Genomic DNA, 23,886 nt, shown 5'->3' with positions numbered 1-23,886 from the left:
GGGACATGCTTATACTAAGAAATGATTCACTGTTTACCTAAAATTGGACCAATGCATCATCCAGTATTTTATCTAGCAGTCCTAATTAGGTGAGGATCTTTGGGGTTCAAGGTCATGCAGGAGCAGCTCGTTCACATAGCCACATGTGGGACTTGGTAACATTTTTCTTTCACAATATTAAGTTGGGGTTGCACAATAGCACATTCTACTACAAGGACCAGAAACCAAACTCTTCCATCTTGGATTACCCTTTGTCCAATAAGCACAGTGGAAGAGTATACTTATTTGAGGGGCAACACATACAGCTCCTAGATCCTCTAGGAACTCAAGTAAGACAAATCTCTGTCACCCATGCCTCCCAGACAAGGAGGATCCATTGCTGGTGTCGGGAAGGTGGTTCAAGGAAGGAGACTTTGACAAGACTGATTTCTAGTTTTTGAAGCTGGTTACCAGAGGTTTTCACAGATGTCCAGAAGACGGGCAGATTTACAGAGAAGACTAGGAAGGCTGAGGGGCACAATCCCTCTTTTCCTTCTCAGCTGCCCAGTGAATACCTCTTTCTAAACATCTTCCACCTGGGTAGCCCAAAAGGCTCTCACATGCTGCATGCTCAACACTTCCTTCATTCTCTTCTTCTCCAAACCCACTTGTCCTCCGTTAACTCCTGCCTCAGCTACAGCCAACGTACAAAGGCTCCAACACCCACAGGCTGCCAGCCTCTCTTACCCTGCTGAGTCAAATACCAATGCCTTGCAAGGTTGCCTCTGAGATGTCTCTCCAGTCACACCAAATCCCACCTGTCCCTTAGTTCAAGCTGTCATCACTCCTCACCTCCACATCAGCAGAAAGGTCTTAATGACACCCTCCTCCCCTGCCAGCCATTTCCTCTTTTTTTCTCTTCTCAAAAATGCCCTGGTGGCTCAGATGGTGAAGAATCTGCCTGCAATGTGGGAGACCCAGGTTTGATCCCTGGGTTGGGAAGATCCCCTGGAGAAGGGAATGCCTACCCACTCCAGTATTCTTGCCTGGAGAATCCCATGGACAGAGGAGCCTGGCAGGCTACAGTCCATGGGGTCGCAGAGAGTCAGACATGACTGAGTGACTAACACTCTCAAAAACACAACGTTGAGGATGTTTCTCCATTTCTTAGGGCTTCCCTGGAGGCTCAGTGATAAAGACTCCACCTGCCAATGCAGGAGGTGTGGGTTTGATTCCTGGGTCGGGAAGACCCCTTGGAGGAGGAAATAGCAACTCTAATAACATATTCCGTGGACAGAGGAGCCTGATGCACTATAGTCCATGGGGTCCCAAGAGTCAGACATGACTTAGCAACTAAACAGCAGCAGCAGCTTCATTTCTTAAAAACCTAAGTGGCATCGCAGCACTATTTATAATAGCCAAGACATGGAAGCAACCTAGATGCCCATCAGCAGATGAATGGATAAGACAGCTGTGGTACATATACACAATGGAGTATTACTCAGCCATTAAAAAGAATACATTTGAATCAGTTCTAATGAGGTGGATGAAACTGGAGCCTATTATACAGAGTGAAGTAAGCCAGAAGGAAAAACACCAATACAGTATACTAATGCATATATATGGAATTTAGAAAGATGGTAACAATAACCCGGTGTACGAGACAGCAAAAGAGACACTGATGTATAGAACAGTCTTATGGATTCTGTGGGAGAGGGAGAGGGTGGGAAGATTTGGGAGAATGGCAATGAAACATGTAAAATATCATGTAGGAAACGAGTTGCCAGTCCAGGTTCGATGCACGATGCTGGATGCTTGGGGCTGGTGCACTGGGACGGCCCAGAGGGATGGTGTGGGGAGGGAGGAGGGAGGAGGGTTCGGGATGGGGAACACATGTATACCTGTGGCAGATTCATTTTGATATTTGGCAAAACTAATACAATTATGTAAAGTTTAAAAATAAAATAAAATTAGAAAAAAAAATAAAAAATAAAAAAAAGAAAGAAAAGCTCAAAAAAAAAAAAAAAACCTAAGTGGCTTTTCATGCCTAGAGAATAAAATCCAACTTGCCTCAGGGCAGGCATACAGGTCCTCCAAGGTTTGGCAGTGGTTTTCATTTCCAGCCTCCTGACCAGCACTTCTCCCCAACAACAGAAGGGCCCCAGCTACCGGCCAGTTGTCTGCCATCTGATGCTCCTTCACGTCAGGATGGCTTTGCACAGACTGTTCTTTTACCTGGAATGTCCTCCATCTACCCTGCGCTTTGTATGGCAAGTCTGTCTTTCCAGACTCTGCTCAAGCAGTAGACCTGCTTCTGTTAAGCTGTTTCCTTCTGTGGGGCAGAGTTAGCTGCTCCCTGTACCCCCACAGCACATGGACCTGCCTTCACTCTGAGACTCACCTTTGCCCTGAGTGTGGCAGAGGCAGGTCTGTCTTCCCCAGAGGATCGATCGTGAGCTCTGGGGGCAGAGACTTGCTAGCTTTATTGAATCCCTGGGACTCTGCATAAGCACTGGCTATAATAATTATAGCAGTACTGATTATTATGGCTAATACCAGCTTACGTGCTAGGCAGTTTTCTAGACCCTTCATCTATTTTAACTCTTTAGTCCTGACAAGAACCCTAAAAACCCAGTATTCTTATTATATCCATTTGCTAGAAGAAACTGAACCCAAATGTGAAGGGCTGGCCAAAGCACCACAGCTGGTGGTTTCAACTCAGCTGGAAAGTAGAAGCACCTGAAAAACTTTGTAAAAACACTGATGCTCAGGCAAAGAATCAGTGACTCAGAACCTTAGGTAGGCAGACCCAGAGGAGCTGGGTGATTCTAATGTACAGCCAGCTCTGACGATCCCTCATCTACTTTCTCCATCCTATGAAACTTGAACCCATGTTGGAGGTAGAGGAGAGAAGCCAGAGAATTTTGGAGGGGGAAAAAGGCAGCCAGACTCTGACAGCTGGGGCTCTAACGTTCTGTGGCCCATGCCCCCAAGTCCCACATGAAACATCAGACCCCAGTAGAAGAGTTCAGCACCAGGGCCACTGGACATGCTGCATCGCCTCCTTCCCGGGCACTGCTGATGAGGACTGTGTTCTTGCCTTAGCACATGCCTGGCTCGAGGTCAGGGGTGGGAAAAGGTGGCAGATATGGCTCCTTTCCAATCTGGGCATGAACTTTACCAGACAACAGAGGAAGGCTCTGGCTGAATTAGACATTTCTGAGCACATGCACTGTGATTCTGCCTAATCTTCTCCAAAGACAGAACTGGCCCTGTTTCTCTTGGTGCACCAGCTGCTTCTCTGAAATCATCCTCTTGCCAAAATTAGAATGTGTACTGCAGTAACTGCTTTCCACATAGTCAAAGAGTTGTCAAAAGGCAGCATTTGACCTTAAAAATGTTCATTTGATGAGTGCCTGACAGGTATTTAGTGACATCAGTGCTTGTGGCTTGCCAGGGAAGAAGTAAGAAAAGAACAGAAACTAGAGAAACTTGATGCAGAAAGAATGAGGACTTGATCTGGGATAAGGACAAGAAGGCAGGGGGTTTTGTTTTTCAGATATAAAGACCTAAAAAGGTGAGTTATTATAGAAGTATTAGGAGGAATAAAACACGGGCCCATGGTGGGGTTTATACAGTGCAGGAGAGATCAATTCCAACCCATGAACTGAGGGGTTACAGCCTGACCCCAGTGAGGAAAGACATGGACTCCCTATGGCTGAAATAAGAACATGGTGGTATCTTCAAGGGTTAAATCTGTCGGAATGATCATCATGGTGACTGAAGATGCTGTTTAGCACAGGCCATGCAATCCCAGGCAGTTGGATCTGGGCTTAACCCCTTATGCGCTGTGTGCTTAATCACTCGGTCGTGTCTGACTCTAGGGGATCTTCCCAACCCAAGGACTGAATGCAGGTCTCCCACATTGCAGACAGATTCTTTACAGTCTGAGTCACCAGGGAAGCCCAAGAATACAGGAGCGGGTAGACTATCCCTTCTCCAGGGGATTTTCCCAACCTAGGAATTGAACTTGGGTCCCTGCATTGCAGGCAGTCTTTACCAGCTGAGCCCCAGCCCTTTATAAGCTCTGTCATTTTGCGCAAGCTCCTTAAACTCACCGAGCCTTGTTTCCTCATATGCAAAATAGCCTTAATGAATACCTACCTCATGCAATTTTGGGAAAGAAGAATCCACATCAACAATAATAGCTAATACTTCTAAAGGAGGACGGTATGTGTGTGTGCGCTCGTGCACACACACACACACACGCATGCATGTTTGAGTAATCTATTCACTTAATCTTCACAACAATCCTCAGAAGTAAGTATTGTTATCATAACTGTTTTACAACTGAGGAAACTGAGGAACAGAGAAATTAAGTGACTTCCCCAGGTTCATGCTGATAATAAGTGGCTAAGAAAGATTTTGAAACAAGGCAATCTGGTGCCAGTATCTAGGCTCTTACCTGCTATACTATGCTCAAAATTCTCTACATGTATTAGCAGAATAAATGAGGACACATGTCAAATGGAAGACAAATGGAAACGCCAGAATTCTTAAATTTCAGCTTTCCAAGGAGGATTTCCCTAATCTCTCAGGTGCCAGGAGTGGCATTTAGACCTACATTCACTTTTATCTCATCCTCTCCTTTTCTTTGCACACTCTGGCTAGATGGAGAAGAGCCCTGTGGGAAGACACAAAAGCACCTTCTGATGTCCTCAGACCCCCAGTGATTCCCCTGACTCAGCAGGCAGCAAGGACAGGAACACACAGCTGAATCAACCTCATCGAACCACTCTCACTCAACTGATGCTCCCCAAGGACAGCTCACCTAATTTCTCAAGATTCCCAAGTCCCAGAATTTTAAAAACCCTGAATATTTTTTGTGTTGGCAATCAATAAAGCTTTTAAGAATTGAGACAGCTTTATTCTAGAGAGTTCTAAGTGCTGGTGAGCAGAGCTAAGAACATGGAAAATATTAATGAATCTAAACTCTTAACATCCCCAAATAGTGTGTCCACTTCCTATATGATGGAGCACTTTTCATTTATACTGGCACAATCTATTTGTAAGCAACCAGCTTCCTATGATACTGTTTTCATTTCTGTTTTTTAAGGAATTAATTAAATTACATTACTGTAAACAGTGGAATCCGAACCTCCAAGTTTCAGTTTCCTTTATTACTTCCTAATTTAGTATTTCCCCATTTTGTCCATCAAGCAGAGTATCTGCCTACTCAGTCACCACCTCTCTAGAATAAGTTACTTCTTCAAAACTACTATCCTACCAAAGGTATGTACTAGTGAGAAGACAAAGCTGAGGACCAGATTGGCATCCGGTGGCATCTGAAGGTAGATTTGATGGGAAGAGTGAATCTCTTCCTAGATTCACTGTCACTACTGGAGCAGGGGATGCCCTCAAGAGTCCCTTCTGATTCCAGCAATTGGCAGCTGCCAGTCTCTCTCGCTTACTTCAACCTCCAAGCTTCTTTGAGAGAACCAAGCAGTATTTATGTAAATGACTGATTAAATTGTATATTTGAACATGCATGCAAGAAAAATAAGTCTTAAGAAAAATAAAGGAAAAACTGGAGCCCCCAATCCTTTCCACAGTATTGACAATTTAAGCTACATTAGAGATGAGAAGGCTCACTACTTAGCTTTCACCACAGTAAGCCACAGCACTGATTCCTCTGAGATTCTGAAAAAGGGGTCAAAGTGGCAGATTAGGAGGAAGGATTCACATGCCTCCAAGGACCCTGCCCCACTGCCTACCTTCCCGAAACCATAGTCCACCCTTCCTTCAAAATCCAGGTTCTCCAAGAAGAAGCCCTCATAAGCACTCGTTCCCTTACCAGGCTGAGTTAGGCAGTGGACAGGACAGTGAACACAGAGTTTAGAGTGTCACAAATTCAGTGAGAGCCTGGCTAGCCACCTCTCTCATCATGTGACTTGAGGCACATCCCCCTCTGAGCCTGGGACTCCTCACTGACACAGGGACTGGCATTCAGCATCTGTCCCATTGGTTCCATCTAGTACACCTTCCTGAGCTGCAGAGGTCAGAAACAACATTTCCAGCCTCCCTTGCAGCTAGGGTACAGGGTGCTATTTGGGTTTAGCTGAGCAGAGACTCACATAACACTGAGAAGGTGAAAGTGAGAGGCTATATCATTGCTACTTCTTCTCTTTCTCCTGGAAATCATGGGGAGAATTTTTTTAATTAACCTGTGGTTTTTAATGACTAGGATCATAACTACTGAATAAAAGGTGAGGCACTGGTGATTTGGTGCATAATGCACAAGTTCCCATGGTGGCTTCCTGATTGCTCACCTTCCTGACTGTGGCAGATACAGCAGCTCTCTGGGCAGACCAGTCTTACTGACGGGTTCTGGGAGTCATTCCTAGAGACACAGCCTGCTCCTTTCACCCTCCCAGTGATTTCTGTAAGCACCCAGATCAGATCAGATCAGTCGCTCAGTCATGTGCGACACTTGCGACCCGATGAATCGCAGCACGCCAGGCCTCCCTGTCCATCACCAATTCCTGAAGTTCACTCAGACTCACATCCATCGAGTCAGTGATGCCATCCAGCCATCTCATCCTCTGTCGTCCCCTTCTCCTCTTGCCCCCAATCCCTCCCAGCATCAGTCTTTTCCAATGAGTCAACTCTTCACATGAGGTGGCCAAAGTACTGGAGTTTCAGCTTTAGCATCATTCCTTCCAAAGAAACCCAGGACTGATCTCCTTCAGAATGGACTGGTTGGATCTCCCTGCAGTCCAAGGGACTCTCTAGAGTCTTCTCCAACACCACAGTTCAAAAGCATCAATTCTTTGGCGCTCAGCTTTCTTCACAGTCCAACTCTCACATCCACACATGACCACAGGAAAAACCATAGCCTTGACTAGACGGACCTTTGTTGGCAAAGTAATGTCTTTGCTTTTGAATATGCTATCTAGGTTGGTCATAACTTTCCTTCCAAAGAGTAAGCGTCTTTTAATTTCATGGCTGCAGTCACCATCTGTAGTGATTTTGGAGCCCAGAAAAATAAAGTCTGACACTGTTTCCACTGTTTCTCCATCTATTTCCCATGAAGTGATGGGACCAGATGCCGTGATCTTTGTTTTCTGAATGTTGAACTTTAAGCCAACATTTTCACTCTCCACTTTCACTTTCATCAAGAGGCTTTTGAGTTCCTCTTCACTTTCTGCCATAAGGGTGGTGTCATCTGCATATCTAAGGTTATTGATATTTTTCCCGGCAATCTTGACCCCAGCTTGTGCTTCTTCCAGTCCAGCGTTTCTCATGATGTACTCTGCATATAAGTTAAATAAACAGGGTAACAACATACAGCCTTGACAAACTCCTTTTCCTATTTGGAACCAGTCTGTTGTTCCATGTCAAGTTCTAACTGTTGCTTCCTGACCTGCATACAAATTTCTCAAGAGGCAGATCAGGTGGTCTGGTATTCCCATTTCTTTCAGAATTTTCCACAGTTTATTGTGATCCACAGAGTCAAAGGCTTTGGCATAGTCAATAAAGCAGAAATAGATGCTTTTCTGGAACTCTCTTCCTTTTTCCATGATCCAGTGGATGTTGGCAATTTGATCTCTGGTTCCTCTGCCTTTTCTAAAACCAGCTTGAACATCAGGAAGTTCACAGTTCACATATTGCTGAAGCCTGGCTTGGAGAATTTTGAGCATGACTTTACTAGCGTGTGAGATGAGTGCAATTGTGCAGTAGTTTGAGCATTCTTTGGCATTGGTTTTCTTTGGGATTGGAATGAAAACTGACCTTTTCCAGTCCTGTGGCCACTGCTGAGTTTTCCAAATTTGCTGGCATATTGTCCCCCATTAAGACCCTCTTTCTCTAATAGAGTGGCCTCTGTTTTCTGCAACTGAGCCCAGTCAGATATACCTCTGCATCATTCAGAGTAGATATGAGGGCTAAAAGACTAAAGGGACACAGTTAAGAACATAAGCTTTGGGCTCAGATGCCCTAAGCTTAAACCCTGGCCCTACTTCTTGCTCTATAACTATGAGCAAGTTCCTTAATCCCCAATTACTACACGATGGGGTTATCACAGATCACATGAGTGATGCATGTAGAATGCTTGCCACAGTATTTGGTCCTTAGCAGGAATTCAGTAAATGTTAGCTTCTTTTTGTCCCAAGTTCCTATAGAACCCTCTGTACCCCTCTACTACAGCACTTGCATTGATTAGCTCTCTGTGAACACAAAGCCAGAGGACTGTCTGTCATGTGGGAGTAAAAAGTACAGGAAAATCCCAAATTCAAAACAAAATGACTTGGGAGTAACCTTAAAGAAGGAGAATTGAAAGTGACTGTAACTAAGATGAAACTTAACAGTCTATATTGTACCCTGTTATGAAGATACAGTGTGAACAGGTGGTCAGGTACAGCACAGAGAGGCTAAAGTATTGCAATGAGATGGAGTTGGCCAGGCCTGTCCAAGGGCTCTCAAGGGTAGAGATATCTTGGCTGAGCAAGTGTTTCTCTTTGCTCGGTAAGGTCCTCCCTGGCTGCGGTAAGAGTCTGTCAAGCGTTTTCTCAAAGCATCACTTCTTGAATCCATGGTGATGCTATCATCTGACAGAGGCCACGTCAGACCAGTCAACTTGACAGTTTAATTCCTCATTTTAAATTGATATATTGTCACCCTGATTATGATAATTTGGTTTTCTAAGTACTTGTCTACTGGGGGATAATAAGGCACTGATTTGTTGATTTGGGCTTTCCTTTCGATTTTAGAGATGTAGCTCTCATTGTATTTTAATGGGCTCTAATTGGATTTGTATTAATAGAGAGCAGTCATAATGAGCTTGGGCAACGTAAGTCCACCTCCAAGAGACAATCCCTTTGCAATGGGCCATTACAATCAGGGTTATGAGTCCACTGGGCCGAGAGCCAGGCTCCTGCCCATGGCAGATCACTGAGGCAAATGCTACTGCTTCCTGTGCACTGTGTCATCAGCTGTAATCTTCAAACTTGAGCATCCAAACTATACGCAATGATCTGCTTTCACGTCTATGTAAGCTCCTGGTGTGCGATGGCCATGCTTCAGTCAGAGTTCACCTCCAAATGCCCACCTGAGTGCCAGGCACATACACAGTTGATATATAATACATACTGGATGCATAAATCCCTAAACACATGGATGTGTCCTTCTGTAGAGGAGGCCTTTTTTGAACTATAGAAACCAAGAGAAAAAGAAAATTCCAAAGCATTTCCAAGAAGAGGGAAATCATGGGCTTAAATGTTCTGTGGTGATTCTTTGAAAATACTCAAAACCTAGCTATTGATATTCCAGTATTTTTGGATAGCTCTTTATTTCATGTTGCTATCATGGGTGGATTAGTTTTCTACTGCAGTATAACACATTTCCACAAATGTCAAGGCTTACAAAAACATCCCTTTATTATCTCCCAGTTTACACACATCAGGAGTCCAGGCACAGAATGATGCAGGTAGGCTCTTAGTTTGGGCAAGAATGTTATTGCTGCTGCTAAGTCACTTCAGTCGTGTCCGACTCTGTGTGACCCCATAGACGGCAGCCCACCAGGCTCCCCCATCCCTGGGATTCTCAAGGCAAGAACACTGGAGTGGGTTGCCATTTCCTTCTCCAATGCATGAAAGTGAAAAGTGAAAGTGAAGTCGCTCAGTCGTGTCCAACTCCTAGCGACCCCATGGACTGCAGCCTACCAGGCTCCTCCATCCATGGGATTTTCCAGGCAAGAGTACTGGAGTGGGGTGCCAATGCCTTCTCCAATGCATGAAAGTGAAAAGTGAACGTGAATTCGCTCAGTCGTGTCTGACCCTAAGCATGGACTGCAGCCTACCAGGCTCCTCCGTCCATGGGATTTTCCAGGCAAGAGTACTGGAGTGGGGTGCCATTGCCTTCTCCGAATGTTATTAGGTGACAACTAACTTACTGGGGGCGAATAGAGGATGAGATGGTTGGATAACATCATCGAGTCAATGCATCTTGAGCAAGCTCCGGGAGATGGTGAAGGACAGGGAAGCCTGGTATGCTGCAGTCCCATGGGGCTGCAAAAAGTTGAACACAAATTAGTGACTAAATAATAATTTCCCTTTGGCAAGCACTAAAGATTATACTGGAGGTCCAGATTATTCTGGAACTAGAAAACCAGATTTTTATTTTTTGTTTTTCTGGTTTTATTTCAGACTAGGCTCTTTGGAAGAGGTCTTGACCCAAATGTGTTCATCTCAGGCAGAGAAAGACCACCTTTCTAGAGTCCTCCTAGAAAAAGTACAAGTTCAGGGGAAACTGTGAGGGGAGAGGGCAATGGTATCACAAATGAGTAAGACTACAGCTTGGAATCCATGCCTCAGGCTTCCACTGCAACCTCTAAAAACAGAAATGAAAAAAAGAAAAAAAGATAATTCCCTGGCAGTCTAGTGGTTAGAACTCTGTGTTTTCACTGCTGAGGACCTGGGTTCAATTTCTGGTCAGGGAACTAAGATCCCACGAGCCACATGATGTGGCCAAAAGAGAAAAAAGAAAAGAAAGAAATGCTTACCTCAAAATACTGCAGTCAATGTACTCAATTGGCCAACTCACAACTGGAACAACCGACGGGCCAAATGATGGTAAATTGTAAATTATCTGCAGGCAAGGGTTGTGTCTCATTTATCTTTGTACCCCAAGAGGCAAGCAAGGGTCTGTCATGCATTTAGCACGGTGCATGCTGATAAAACTGAGGATTTTGGACAAAACTAAGCACGGTTGCAAAATAAATGGTGGCATTAAAATATTATCAACACTCAGAAAACTTCACTGATTCATAAATTTAGCTGCAAAGAAAAAAGGAAAAAAATTCTAGAGTAATTTCTTTTATTTGGCTTCTTCTGCCTCTTCTCCTCCCCTTCTTCCTCTTCCTTCTTCTTGCTTTAAATAATGATCACCTAATGTTGTTTTTTTCTTTGTCAGAAAGTGGATACAAAACAGAAACAATCCTTTGATAGTCTAAAAACAGCTTGAAGGAAAGGTGAAACTCAGAACTGAAATAAAGAGATACCCCCATATACCCCCATATGCCAATGGGATTTTTCAGTCTTTTAAAATCACATACAACCCGGTAAAGATCTTGACAAAGATCTAGACATACCAGAGAAACTTGAGATTTCACCACTGTGTCTATGTTAGGGTAATTTCAATATCAAACAGGAAGAGGTGGTGACGGTAGGATGGCGGAGTTGGTACCTTTTGCGGTTCCCACAGGGAGTGACAAAACCTTGCTTGTGTGGGGACTGAGCTCTGGACCCATGGCCGAGGCCTTCATTCTCTGTTCACAGTCTTCTCCCAGTTCGGCCTTCTGTATTCGGTCCGAGTCTTCCCAAACGCAGCAGTGGCCGGCCCTGGATTTTATGCCGTCATCAAGTTTTATTCAGCGAGGGATGCTCACAGAGCCCAAAAGGCATGCAACCAGAAGCAGCTTTTCCAGAAATCTCCAGTGAAGATTTCGTCTTGGCACCCAACATAAGGTGGTTCAACACAACGCCCTTGCCCTAAACAGCTCCAGATGCCAAGAATTGGCAAATTACTACTTTGGTTTCAATGGATGGTCAAAAAGGATCATCAAGCTTCAGGATCTTTCTGACCCTGAAGAAGAAAGGGAAAATGAAGATATTGTGGCACCTCTTCAGAGGCAAAGCCTGAAGTTCTTCTGTGCTTTAGAGGTGGTGTTGCCATCCTACGAGTGCAGAAGTCCAGGAGTTGGCATGGCTGAGGAACCTTTGGATAACTTGAAAGAAGGGCCATTATCACTCCTTATGAAAAGGAAGAAAACCCAGAAGCTTGCTATTCAGAAGGCTAAGACAGATGGATTCCAGAAACTGCAGATTGTGGTTTTAGAGTATGTCATGAGAAATGCTGGGCTGGAAGAAGCACAAGCTGGAATCAAGAATGCCGGGAGAAATATCAATAACCTCAGATATGCAGATGACACCACCCTATGATAGAAAGTGAAGAGGAACTAAAAAGCCTCTTGATGAAAGTAAAAGAGGAGAGTGAAAAAGTTGGCTTAAAGCTCAACATTCAGAAAACTAAGATCATGGCATCTCGTCCCATCACTTCATGGGAAATAGATGGGGAAACAGTGTCAGCTTTATTTTTCTGGGCTCCAAAATCACTGCAGATGGTGATTGCAGCCATGAAATTAAAAGACGCTTACTCCTTGGAAGGAAAATTATGACCAGCCTAGATAGCATATTCAAAAGCAGAGACATTACTTTGCCAACAAAGGTCCGTCTAGTCAAGGCTATGGTTTTTCCAGTGGTCATGTATGGATGTGAGAGTTGGACTGTGAAGAAAGCTGAGTGCCAAAGAATTGATGCTTTTGAACTATAGTGTTGGTGAAGACTCTTGAGAGTCCCTTGGACTGCAAGGAGATCCAACCAGTCCATTCTAAAGGAGATCAGTCCTGGGTGTTCTTTGGAAGGAATGATGCTAAAGCTGAAACTCCAGTACTATGGCCACCTCATGTGAAGAGTTGACTCATTGGAAAAGACTCTGATGCTGGGAGGGATGGGGGCCGGAGGAGAAGGGGACAACAGAGGATGAGATGGCTGGACGGCATCACTGACTCAATGGACGTGAGTTTGAGTGAACTCTGGGAGTTGGTGATGGACAGGGAGGACTGGTGTGCTGCAGTTCATGGGGTTGCAAAGAGTCAGACATGATTGAGCGACTGAACTGAATATGCAAATGGTGTTCCTTATATGCACTCAGAATTCCTTAAACTGAAAAGCCTGGTGGCTGTAGTTTGCCTTGAGGGAAGCTGTGTAGTCCAAAAGGTACATAGGCCAGTAAAATTCTCTCCAAAGCTTTGTTCATTGTATCTGGTAGAATTTTGGTCCCAAGTAGTAGACACTTGCCTCGCTTCTAATATGACATTTCCTGTATAGTCCAGTGGTATCTATCCCCGGTTTGAACTCACTTTGATCCCTCCTTAATGCCTTCCTATTTAATCATATTGTGATTGAACAGTTTTGTTTCCACAGCTTTTACTGCATCATTCCTTAGTTCTTATTTCTAAGATCATAAAGGTTTTTGAACAACAACAACAAAAAAAAACAGGAAGAATTAGTTTATAGAGCATAAAAGAAAATAACCTATGACCTGCCCATGGAGCTAAGTCTAGCCTTTTGCCTGAAGTGAGTTGGTAAAGAAGACAGACCCAGGGAGGGCCTATCAACCCCAGACCCCGTCACCCTTTGCTCATCCCCATGAACATGACACAAGTTTTCCTCTGGAAGAGGCAAGGAAAGAACAACCATCAGCAACCTGTCGGCAGAGTCAGAAGGCTGTACTGGACTTGCAATTGGGACTATTTCATGTGAAATTCTGACCTTCTCTAGTTTGTTCCCCATCAGTCTTCAATGAAAAACAAATAAACCTAAGATTTAGAATATAGCATTATTTGGAACATCAACTGTCCTTGCTAAAAAGGAACAAGAGAGTATGGTTTCCTTCTGTGGTCTTTGGGACCGAAATTTCCTATGGGAGTAGCACACATCTTGATTCAATGGAGTTGGATTATGGGCCTGAGGGCCCAAGGGGAGGGGAGACCCCTGCCAGGTTTGGTTTGTTTTCAGTAGGGAAGCTGATTCCTCGTAAAGAGCACCACGTCCAATACCTCAAGACAGTTATTTTACACCTTACCAGTCACTGGGGTTCACTGATAATTCCTGCTGATAAGGCAAGCTGCAACTAGAATACATCCTCTAGTTGTACTGCAGTATAATCATCTCTTCACCTTGCCTCATTAGCTTACCCCATCCTGCAATGCACCTTTCCTCGGAGGCTCCTGGGAGAGACTGTAAAAAGTGCTTGCACAGCTATTTTGTGTCAAGATAGCGATCAATATGCAGCGTACTGATTTATGTTGAGACTCGCATCTTGTCGAGCAAAGGGAAATCAAGAACAATGAGCTTACTTGGAGGTCCTACAGTTTATCAAGAAAATCAAACAAAAGACAACCATAAACAGGCACCTAGACCTGGAATATAAAGCATAAACTTCCACTTAGCTTCTGAGTCTTTCTTACTATGCCTGCCATATGGTAGCAAGTTGGCATAACTTAAATATCAGAGGACCTTGTTTTGAAATTCCACAACCATATCTGGTTTCTCGGTATAGGTGTCCAACATGCCAACAGATGGTGCCCGGCATTTTACCCATTAAACTCTATGATCTCCATAACCATTTAATAATGAGATTGGACCAGATAAGATCAGAGAGCAGATTTTCATTCTGCACAGAGATTCTGCCAGCTTTTCAACTGCAAAGTGAATTTATGGAGTAAAAGCCTCTGAAATTATCCCATAAAAACAGAGCTATAAGCAATATTCTGTAGTCAGTTTTCGAGAATAAAGTGTTTGGAAGAAAAAAAAAGGCAGCAATGCAGCCATATGGACACTCTCGCTTGAAAGATGAAAAATTGAGAATGTAGCAACAAATCACTTAAAATAATTGGTAACCATCCTTTAAAGTGAAAAATGCTTTGGTTGCCCTTGGTTTGCCATCAATAATTCATTCAGTAATTGTTTACTGAGCATCTATTATTCTGAGCACAGAAGTACACTTCTGTGTAATAGGGATTCGAGTGTGAACAAAATAAATTCCTGTACTGATAAAGCTTCTGTTTCACTGACTTCTATATTTCTACCATAAACCATGTACTGGCATAGCTTGGGCCCCTGAGGGAGTGAGAAAGTCACCCTTTAGGCCACGGACTGCAGATAAATGCCCTGCTGTATCCTGTAGTTAAAAAAAAAAAAAAAGTGGTCTTTTAAAAATAAGATGGGCTAATGTTAATCACTCTGCTTCTTGGCTTCCCAAGCAGGACAGATTTTTGTAACTCAGTCTGATTCACGCAACTTCATTTTGTTGAATGTCTGTATGATCGACAGATGATTTTTATTACTCATCAGAGCACTTTCCAATCAAATTTTGGAACTCTGTGGCTTCCGATTTTACTGAGAAAACTGAAACAAAAGAAGAACGTTCACAAACCTCTCCAACATACTCACTCATTACCTGCAGCTGTGCCATTACCTGGCTTCCCCGCTTACTAAGTCAACCCTCCCGTTTGTACCCTGAATCTCCTATTCCTTTCCCACTTAGGGGCATGGCCACAACAATCTTCCCCTTTTTGCATCTTCCGATCTCCCCGCTTTGCTATGTCATTGCTGCTGCTGCTGCTAAGTCGTTTCAGTCGTGTCCGACTCTGTGCGACCCCATAGACAGCAGCCCACCAGGCTCCCCCATCCCTGGGATTCTCCAGGCAAGAACACTGGAGTGGGTTGCCATTTCCTTCTCCAATGCATGAAAGTGAAAAGTGAAAGGGAAGTCGCTCAGTCATGTCTGACTCTTAGCGACCCCATGGATTGCGGTGTACCAGGCTCCTCTGTCCATGGGATTTTCCAGGCAAGAGTACTGGAGTGGGGTGCCATTGCCTTCTCCGGTTATGTCATTGCTACAACCACACAAATGTGCTGTTCTTTCTTCCACTTAAGACAATTTTTAAACCAAAATTTTCTCCTGGCTTGCACCCATTTATTTGTTTCCCTTTACAGGTATCTCTAATTCCTACTTGCCCATTCCTTGAATCCACTTTACCCTGGTTTTCGCCCAGCTCACTCCACCAAAACTGGTCTTGTCAAATAACCAGTGACCTCCTCAAGGCTAAATCTGATGTTCAGTTCTCTGTCTTCACCCTACTGGGTCACCAATTGATATAATCACTTCCTTTTCTTTGAAATGCATTCTTCACCTGGCGTCCCCATTCTCCAGGTTTTCTTCTTTCCTCCCTGGCTGCCACTTCTCAGGCTCCTTTGCTGGCTCCTACTCCTTTTTCTCCCATTTCAATGCTGCAAACACCAAGACTCAAGTCTTCAACCTCTTCTCCTTATCTACATTCTCTCCCAGGTGATTTTCTTCAGTCCCATGGATTTACACACTATCTAGAGTCTTATGATTTCCGAATGTGCACTTCTAATCTGAATTTCCGACTCATCTCTAACTGCCTACTCAACATACCATTTAGTGTTTAACTTAACCATTTAAACCACAGACTTAAATCCAAAATTTAACTCCTATCTTCCACTTGAAACCTGCTCCTTTGAAGTCTTTCCATCTCAATAAATGGAAGTTCCATTCATCCAGTCACTTAGGCCAAAACTTTTGGTATCACCTTTGATTTCTCTCTCTCTCTTTTTATCATATCCTGCATCTAATCCATCAGCAAATGCTGTTAGCTCTACCCTCAAGAGAGATCCAGAATATGATGACTTTTCAGTGCCTCTGTTGTGGCCACACTGGCCAGGCTGCCATCATCATCAACCTGAGTCATGTCACCAGTTACATAAATATGTAGGACATCCCTCTCCTACCCTACAACCTGTCATGAAAGCTTTAAAGGCTCTAGCACAAGGCTCACTGAACACGACTCAGACTCTCTCAATGTTTCTGCAGGTATTATCCTCATTATAACACTTTCACATCCATAGCTGTCATGAAAAGGTAAAGCACTCTGTTTTGGATTTGCAGTTACTCCCAATGGATATATTTCTGTATGGTTTTGTAGTTCTTCTGATTCTTGTTGCCACTGAACATCATACTGCTGTGATCTACAGAGCAGCATGTGTATGTATGTGTGTGTGTGCCTGCTCAGTCATGTCTGACTCTTTGTGACCCCGTGGGCTGTAGCCCCACCAAGCTCCTCTGTCCATGGAATTCTCCAGGCAAGAATACTGGAGTGGGTTGCCATTTCCTTCTCCAGGGGATCTTTCCGACTCAGGGATGGAACTTGCACCTCTTGTATCTTCTGCGTTGTCAGGCGGATTCTTCACCATTGAACCACCTGGGAAGTCCCATGAGGCAACATATGCCTTTTATACATGTACTGCCTGGAGCCACATGGCTGAGGAGGAAGAGAGGCCATGAGTCCTGGGAGGCCCTGTATCTGCCTACACAGAGGAGATGGCACCTTTCTCTTTGCACAAATATGTCTTCTGCTCATCAAGTCCTGCACCTATAGAGCTGCACACTTGAGGGTGTGTGTGCTTTTCTAATAGGTCTGCTCAGAGCAGGGAGCCTTTTTTAACCTGCTTAGAAACACTGAATAGGCCAGTAGCAGACTTGGCTATCTGGTTTCCCTGGTGGTGGTAGGGGTAAAAAATCTTCCTGTCAATGCAGGTCGACATAACAGACGCGGGTTCAATCCCTGGGTTGGGAAGATCCCCTGGAGGAAGAAATGGCAACCCAGTACAGTATTCTTGCCTGGAGAATCTGATGGACAGAGGAACCTGGCAGGCTACAGTCCATGGGGTTGCAAAGAGTTGGACACGACTGAAGCGACTTGGCATAGCACAGACTTGGCGGTCACTGTGCACACAGGAGTCTAACCCAACTCAGAACCCTGTCCAGCCCCTGCCCAAACAATTCACATTTGCTGCTTCTAAATTCTTTATGGCTGGAAAATCAGGCAACTTAATTTATTTGAATTTTGTATATGATAAAATAAACAGACTCTTATAAAGAGTCTCAAGAAGCTGTTTTATGATTAAGTGTCTAAAATTAGAACATCAATCTTCTGGTATCTCAAAAGTATTTGAGTTGCTCAAAATTGGTATTTGGTTGCTCAAAAGTCCTTTTGACTTTGGATCTTGGCTCTGTTATGGACATCTAGATACTGAACTTCCAGATAAGTGGAAGTTTATGGGACTGCAATTATATACAAATATAGATTGTCAGAAAGTGCTTTATTGATCTCTCAAGCTGACTTCATGAACAGTTTTTCAGGATGTTCACATTCAAGCAATTCCTTCTCTAAAGACAATTTATTTGAACCCTACACTAAAAATGTGCTTGAAATCACTCTAATCCTATTTTTTTAATATTCTCACTCAGCACTTGCCACTGTCTCTTCATGTCTGTGGTTTCATTCGAACGTGAGCTCAGATATCCCTTCATTAATTATCACACTATCCTATGAGACAACAGAAAAGCCATCTGCTCTCATTTTTTGATGTAGAAAATTGGGGACAGATAAACACATATAACTCATGAAATGTCAGAGCATTTAATGAGGTTGTAGGAACATAAACATATTTAAAAAGAGGTGTATAAAAACTAAAATTTAACAATGACCATCCAATGAGTCAGAAAGATACTCAGACAAACATTTTTTAACTGCTGGGTCAGGTTAAGGTTAAAGAGAGAAAAGAGGTGTTCACAGAACACAAAATACTTAATATTATTTTTTTTCAGGTAGCTTAAAAAAAACCTCTTTAAACCTCTATAACCCAACTCTGAGGACCTTAATAATTTTAATGAGAAGCTCCATGCTGATCATATCCAAAACAAGCTATTCAACTATGGGTCCATTCTGTGATTCACATTTGCAAGAATCTGAACTGAAATGGTCATATGAGACTCTGAGCAATTTTACTGAAAACAAATAACCTAAAGCATGTATTGGGGCTGCTGAGAGGAAGCAGGTAGTGCTCAGGAGAGGCACTTGGCAGAAACTCAGATCCAAGGTGATCATGGGCTGAGCATCACTGGCAATACCACTCACTTGGGGCTGGTCTCCCAGAGCCACACAGTGAAATGAGATAGAGCTGGATTAATTTTTAGCACAGTTTTTGATTATCCACCAGCAAAGCATGTGGTGCTACTTCCCAGGGCATTTCAATTCTTCTTCCTAAAGCACAACACTATCTTATCCTGTTCTATTTATTTTTCTTAAGTGTCTGTGACTTGCAGAGCATTAAGATGCCAAAACATATGTTTCCTAAGCCTGTTCTCACTTCTCACCTTTACTTAGACTTTCAAGGTCAGAGCTATTTGTGGCTATCTACTTAATTGTACTTCAAATAAAAGGCAGCAGAAAACAGCAGATTTGTGATGGCCCTTCAAAGTAAGCATCAAATGAGCAGCCTGTCACATCTGAACCTATTTAAATAAATCAGCCTCTTGTTCACAGCCCCCAAACTCCATCCACCATGCCAGCAGTCACTGTGCAGCTGAAGCAAGCTAGCAGCAAGAGGGGGGATGTTTCCTGGACCCCCTGAAAATCACTGGAGCTTTGAATCAACTGGGCATTTTTGTGCACAGCAGGATTGCATGGCCAAGTTCTGTTTACCCTCGGAGTGTGCTCATTAATTAGGTTTGTGCAATTACAATTCATGCTAGGCAATGACAAAGTTATGCCTTGTCATATGACAAGGCAATGACAAATCATTACTAGTATTATTATTATTTACTGTATGCAGCTCCATATACTTATAAAGCTTTGTTCAAAATGGATGCAAATGCTCCCAGGACCTGGAGTGGGAAAAGTTATAGGCTTTGGGACAGAGCGGGTAGATGGGCAGGATTGGCCCCTAACCAAGATCTATAAAGCTAAGTGCCAAGGTTCAAACAACATCATGTAAGCAAAGTTCACATCTGAGAATGAAGGACTGTGATTTGACTGCTTTCCTGACAAGGCTCCTGGATAATATGTTGGGAAAGGGATTTGATAACAAGAAACACTTGTAGACAATACAGAGAAGGATCAGCAGTACCTTTAAAAGGGTGATGTAGCAACTAGACAACGAACATCCTGGGTCCAGTGTTCAAGTAGATTCATGTTCCCAGGTTCTCTATAATCAACAAGTCCTGAACCTCAAATGACCCCTAAATCCTCCTCCAGTCCTTAGCTTCAAGGGGATCAAGCTTTTCCCAAGACTAACTTAAGGGAACAGGCAGCTTTAGGGTTGATCCAAGGTTCCAAAGCACTAAATTGATGCCGGGAGAACAATATGCAATAGCACAGAAATGGTCCCAGTCTAGAAGCTGCCCCATCCACGCAACATACTCCTTATTCCACAGAACAGAAGAAATTTACGATCACATATATGGTAAGGGACTTCCATCCAGAATATATAAAGAACTCAGACTCAGAAGTTAGGCAAATAACCCAATTTTTAAGTAAGCAAAGGATGTGGACAGACATTTCCCCAAAGAAGATATACAAGTAGCCAAGAAGTTCATAAAAAGATGTTTAACATCATCGTCCTTCAAGAAAATGCAAATCAAAATCACAATGAGATACCACTCCACACGCACTTTGTTGTTGTTGTTTAGTCGCTAAGCTGTGTCTGACTCTTTGCGACCCCATGGACTGCAGCCTACCAGGCTCCTCTATCCATGGGATTTTCCAGGCAAGAGTACTGGAATGGATTGCCATTGCCTTCTCCTACATAAGCCACTAAGTTTTATGACTGATTTACGCCCAGACTTTTTTTTTAATCATGAACACCTCACCACCATCATTAGTAACCTTCCAACAGGTATTCAGTACCCTTTTCCTTTCTACCCTTGGTACCAAGTGAAACACCAAATATTGCATATGGGATTGGTTAGTTCCAGAGTCAAGAAGAGTAAATTTGATCCAAGGCAGAAAACTCAGATGCTGGCAAACATAAGGCCCAGCCACAATCGGATGGAGATGTGACAAGCTGAGATTAAATACTGATGATGTCTATAAGAAAAGAGTAAATACATTTACAGGGCAGTGACAGGAAGGCTTGAGAGAATTTCGTAGTTGAGTGAGGTTCGGTTTCATAACAGGGAAACTGCTTCTCTCTTAATCCTCTGCAAGAACAGAGGGAAAGCAGGTTCAAGTCCGAACACTGAGGATTTGACTATTAGTTAGGGATTAGCTGGAGAATTGCTCCTTCATCTGGCTGCTTGTGAGGCAGAGAGAAGAGGGCCTAGGGGCCGAGGCAAGGTCCCAAAATGACAGGACTCAGGGAGAACAGGCTAACAGCAAATGGGAGGGACTCAGAGGAAAAGAGACCAGGAGTAGAATATACGTGGCTGGGTGGGACCGTATTCTGTTAATCACTTTTCCTGTGCAATTGCATCAAAATTCATAGCTTCCCTCTGAGGGAAAGCCTACTATTTTTCTTATAGATAAACAAACATAAGCCCAGACAGGTTCAGTAACTTGCTCAAGATCACACAGCAAGGAGGGTCACACTCCCAGTCTTAAATAATAATTCTATTGTGTTAACCCTTAATTGTCATCCTCCCTTTCAGGAAACAAAGTCTCAGATTCCTGGAACACATGCACCAATGCTCAGCGCCCACCACACACCTGTAATAACAAAAGTGGTTCAACGTCTTTTTCATTGCTATCAGGTGTCGGGGAAAAATGAAACTGACCCAGCCTACGAGTGGTTAGGTCAACAGATGACAGTTTAAGTGGGAGGAATCAGGCTGCTGAAGGGGAAACCTGTATTTCTACTTGTAACCAGCCTACCTAGCTCAAAGTCCGTCAAGCAGTAAAAGAGAAAGTTATTTACGTAGCACCAGCAACTTTCGATCCTTTCTAAGAACATCCTATGGACGGGTAAAGAAGCCCACATTACCCCTTCAAAGGGTTAATCTCCTTTAATTGGCCTTCTTATTTGGAAAAGGACTCTGAAGGTGGTAAGTTCAGGGCTTCATGACCTGACCACCTCTTTGGTAGGTCAGTCCATAAGTACAGACGTATACTTGTTTCTTTCCCATTAACGAAGATGCTCAGAGTATCAGAGCTCGTGGGGACCGTGGAGCTAAGGCAGCCCCTTCATTTTCATAGGAGATGCTTGAGGCAAAGCTCCTGGACCAAGGTTAGACAGCCAGTGTTTGGGGATGAAGGGGACACCATCTCCCCAGGCTTGCTTCCTGTCAATGCAAGATTCTGAGTGCATCCTTTAAAGCTGTAAACATGGCATTAATATAGTCTGGTGCCCAGAACTTTTCCAGACCCATCAGCTTTTACCAGGACACGAACTGTGCCTGCATCATTTGGTTTACAAATCAAATCCTTCATAAAACGGTAACTAACCTAATTGAAATGCAGCTTCGGCCATCTCGTCAAGTTCTGCTTCTCTCTGATTTCATGCCTGTTTCATCCACATTTCTTTTCCACCTGATGACAAGCTCATCGGGAACCAAGGATGAGCTGAGGCTCAGGGAGCAAGCACATCAAGCTTTGATCTGCACCTTCCTTACCCTGCAATCAGTCAGTGTCAGAGCCAGAGTGGGTGAGGAGCAAAGACACCTCCAGCATAAAGGGCTACCTTTGTGGAATTAAGAAAAGGTACCCTTTCCTCTGGGAAGCCACAGTCCCACACCACAGCAGGCAGCTTGTCCAGTAGAGTGATGTCTGGATTTCTGTCCCTATTCGCCCCCTTGATCAGAGAGATATCCTTTCAGGGCAGCCCCACTAAGAAAAAGGAGGAAATAGGAATTTCTTAACATGGTATTTTTAAAAACTTATGTCACAACCCATTGGTGAGTCATGCAACTATTTTAGGGTTGAAACTAGTATTTGCAGTAGAATAGAAAATATAATATATATATATATAACTGCCTCCCACTTAGGTTTTATTTTCATATGTATATGTAAACATATACATATGTACGTGTATGTGCATGGGTGTGTGTATATACTGAGTCAAGATGTAAAATATGTTTCTTAGTGGGGGTTGTGGTAAAAAATATTTGAAAGTCACTGACTAACAGAGCAGCTTCCTTGGTGGCTCAGATGGTAAAGAACCTGCCTGCAATGCAGGAGACCCGGGTTCAATCCATGGGTCAGGAAGATCCCCTGGAGAAGGGAATGGCAACCCACTTCAGTATTCTTGCCTGGAGAATTCCATGGACAGAGGAGCCTGGCAGGCTACAGTCCATGGGGTCACAAAGAGTCGGACATGACTGAAGTGACTTAGTGTGCGCGCGCACACACACACACAATATGAAATGTGCATCTAATTTGGAGATTTGTTTTGTCTTCATTCCCAACTGCCCAGAGGGAAGCTCTAAGAGAACCAGCATGCATTTACGAGTCAGACAGGTGTGCGTGCTCAGTCGTGTTAAATGCAGTTTAACACCTCTAAATTTGGACCTTAGGCAGTCATTTATGTTTTCTGGTCCTCAGGTTCCTGCTGTGCAGATGGAGATGGTATCTGTTTCAGAATATTGATGTGGTAAGGACGTAGTATCTTTCAGCGCATGTCCAGTTTTCAGATCTCTCTCTTTCGACTGTGGGGAGATCAGGAGAGACCAGTGACCCAGGGACACACATGCAACTGCCACCAAGGGTTTCCACTGCCAGGAGCCGCAAAGGTGAGGAGGTGTAGAGTCCTGCAGGGAACTTTAAACAGTTTTCTCCCATGCAAGTTGTTCTCCTGTCTGCCTGGGAGAACAGCCTCCCACAGTAATGCTTAAGCAAAAATGACTGTTTAGCCAAGTCAATTAAATCATTTGAGTGAAAATACTACAAGGAAGCCAGGTTAGGAAAAGACTTTGGTGCTATGGGCATGGTGAGAATCTGTTTTAGGTAAACGTGTTAGATTGTCACTTTGGCAAGGTTAGAGTATTTCGCATTGTAATGATGAGAGCCTCTGAGGACAGAAATGACAGGCTAAAGTAATCTTTTAGGTGATATGGGTCAAATCTCTCATTTTCCAGATTTGGAGATAGGGTCCGAGGAGGTACAGGATCCACTGAGGTAACATGGCCAGGGCTACACCCCAGTCCCTGGGAACATCATTTCTTAACTCCTGGGTCACAAGGCCTCCCTCTTCAGAATAATTCATCCTTTAAAACAAAAACTGCAGCAACTTCCTGCCTTGATTTAGGTGTGGAAATGTGGGGAAATGCTGCTAAAGTTAGTGATTCTCAGCATATGTTTGTAAGAGATCTTTGTGTCATCACAGCAAACTTTAAAAGTGATGCAAAAGACACATAGGAAATTGGGCAATAAAGTGAAAATTTTAATTATCAAAAAACATATTTTCAACCTCCCGATTAATCAAAGAAATG

The 23,886-nt window shown here is 43.6% G+C and overlaps 1 protein-coding gene and 1 pseudogene across 1 annotated transcript in view; one reads left to right on the top strand and one right to left on the bottom strand.

The window, feature by feature from the left end:
• The window catches only part of SLC24A2 (solute carrier family 24 member 2), a 290,443-nt gene that overhangs the window by 254,383 nt on the left and 12,174 nt on the right, over positions 1-23,886 (bottom strand).
• On the top strand, positions 11,117-12,995 carry LOC132345935 (RAD52 motif-containing protein 1-like; annotated as a pseudogene).

The sequence above is a fragment of the Bos taurus genome, chromosome 8 (genome assembly GCF_002263795.3).
Source record: "Bos taurus isolate L1 Dominette 01449 registration number 42190680 breed Hereford chromosome 8, ARS-UCD2.0, whole genome shotgun sequence".
Lineage (NCBI taxonomy): Eukaryota > Metazoa > Chordata > Mammalia > Artiodactyla > Bovidae > Bos > Bos taurus.
The sequence above is the reverse complement of the archived record's forward strand: the minus strand, read 5'-3'. Positions and strand labels throughout refer to the sequence as shown.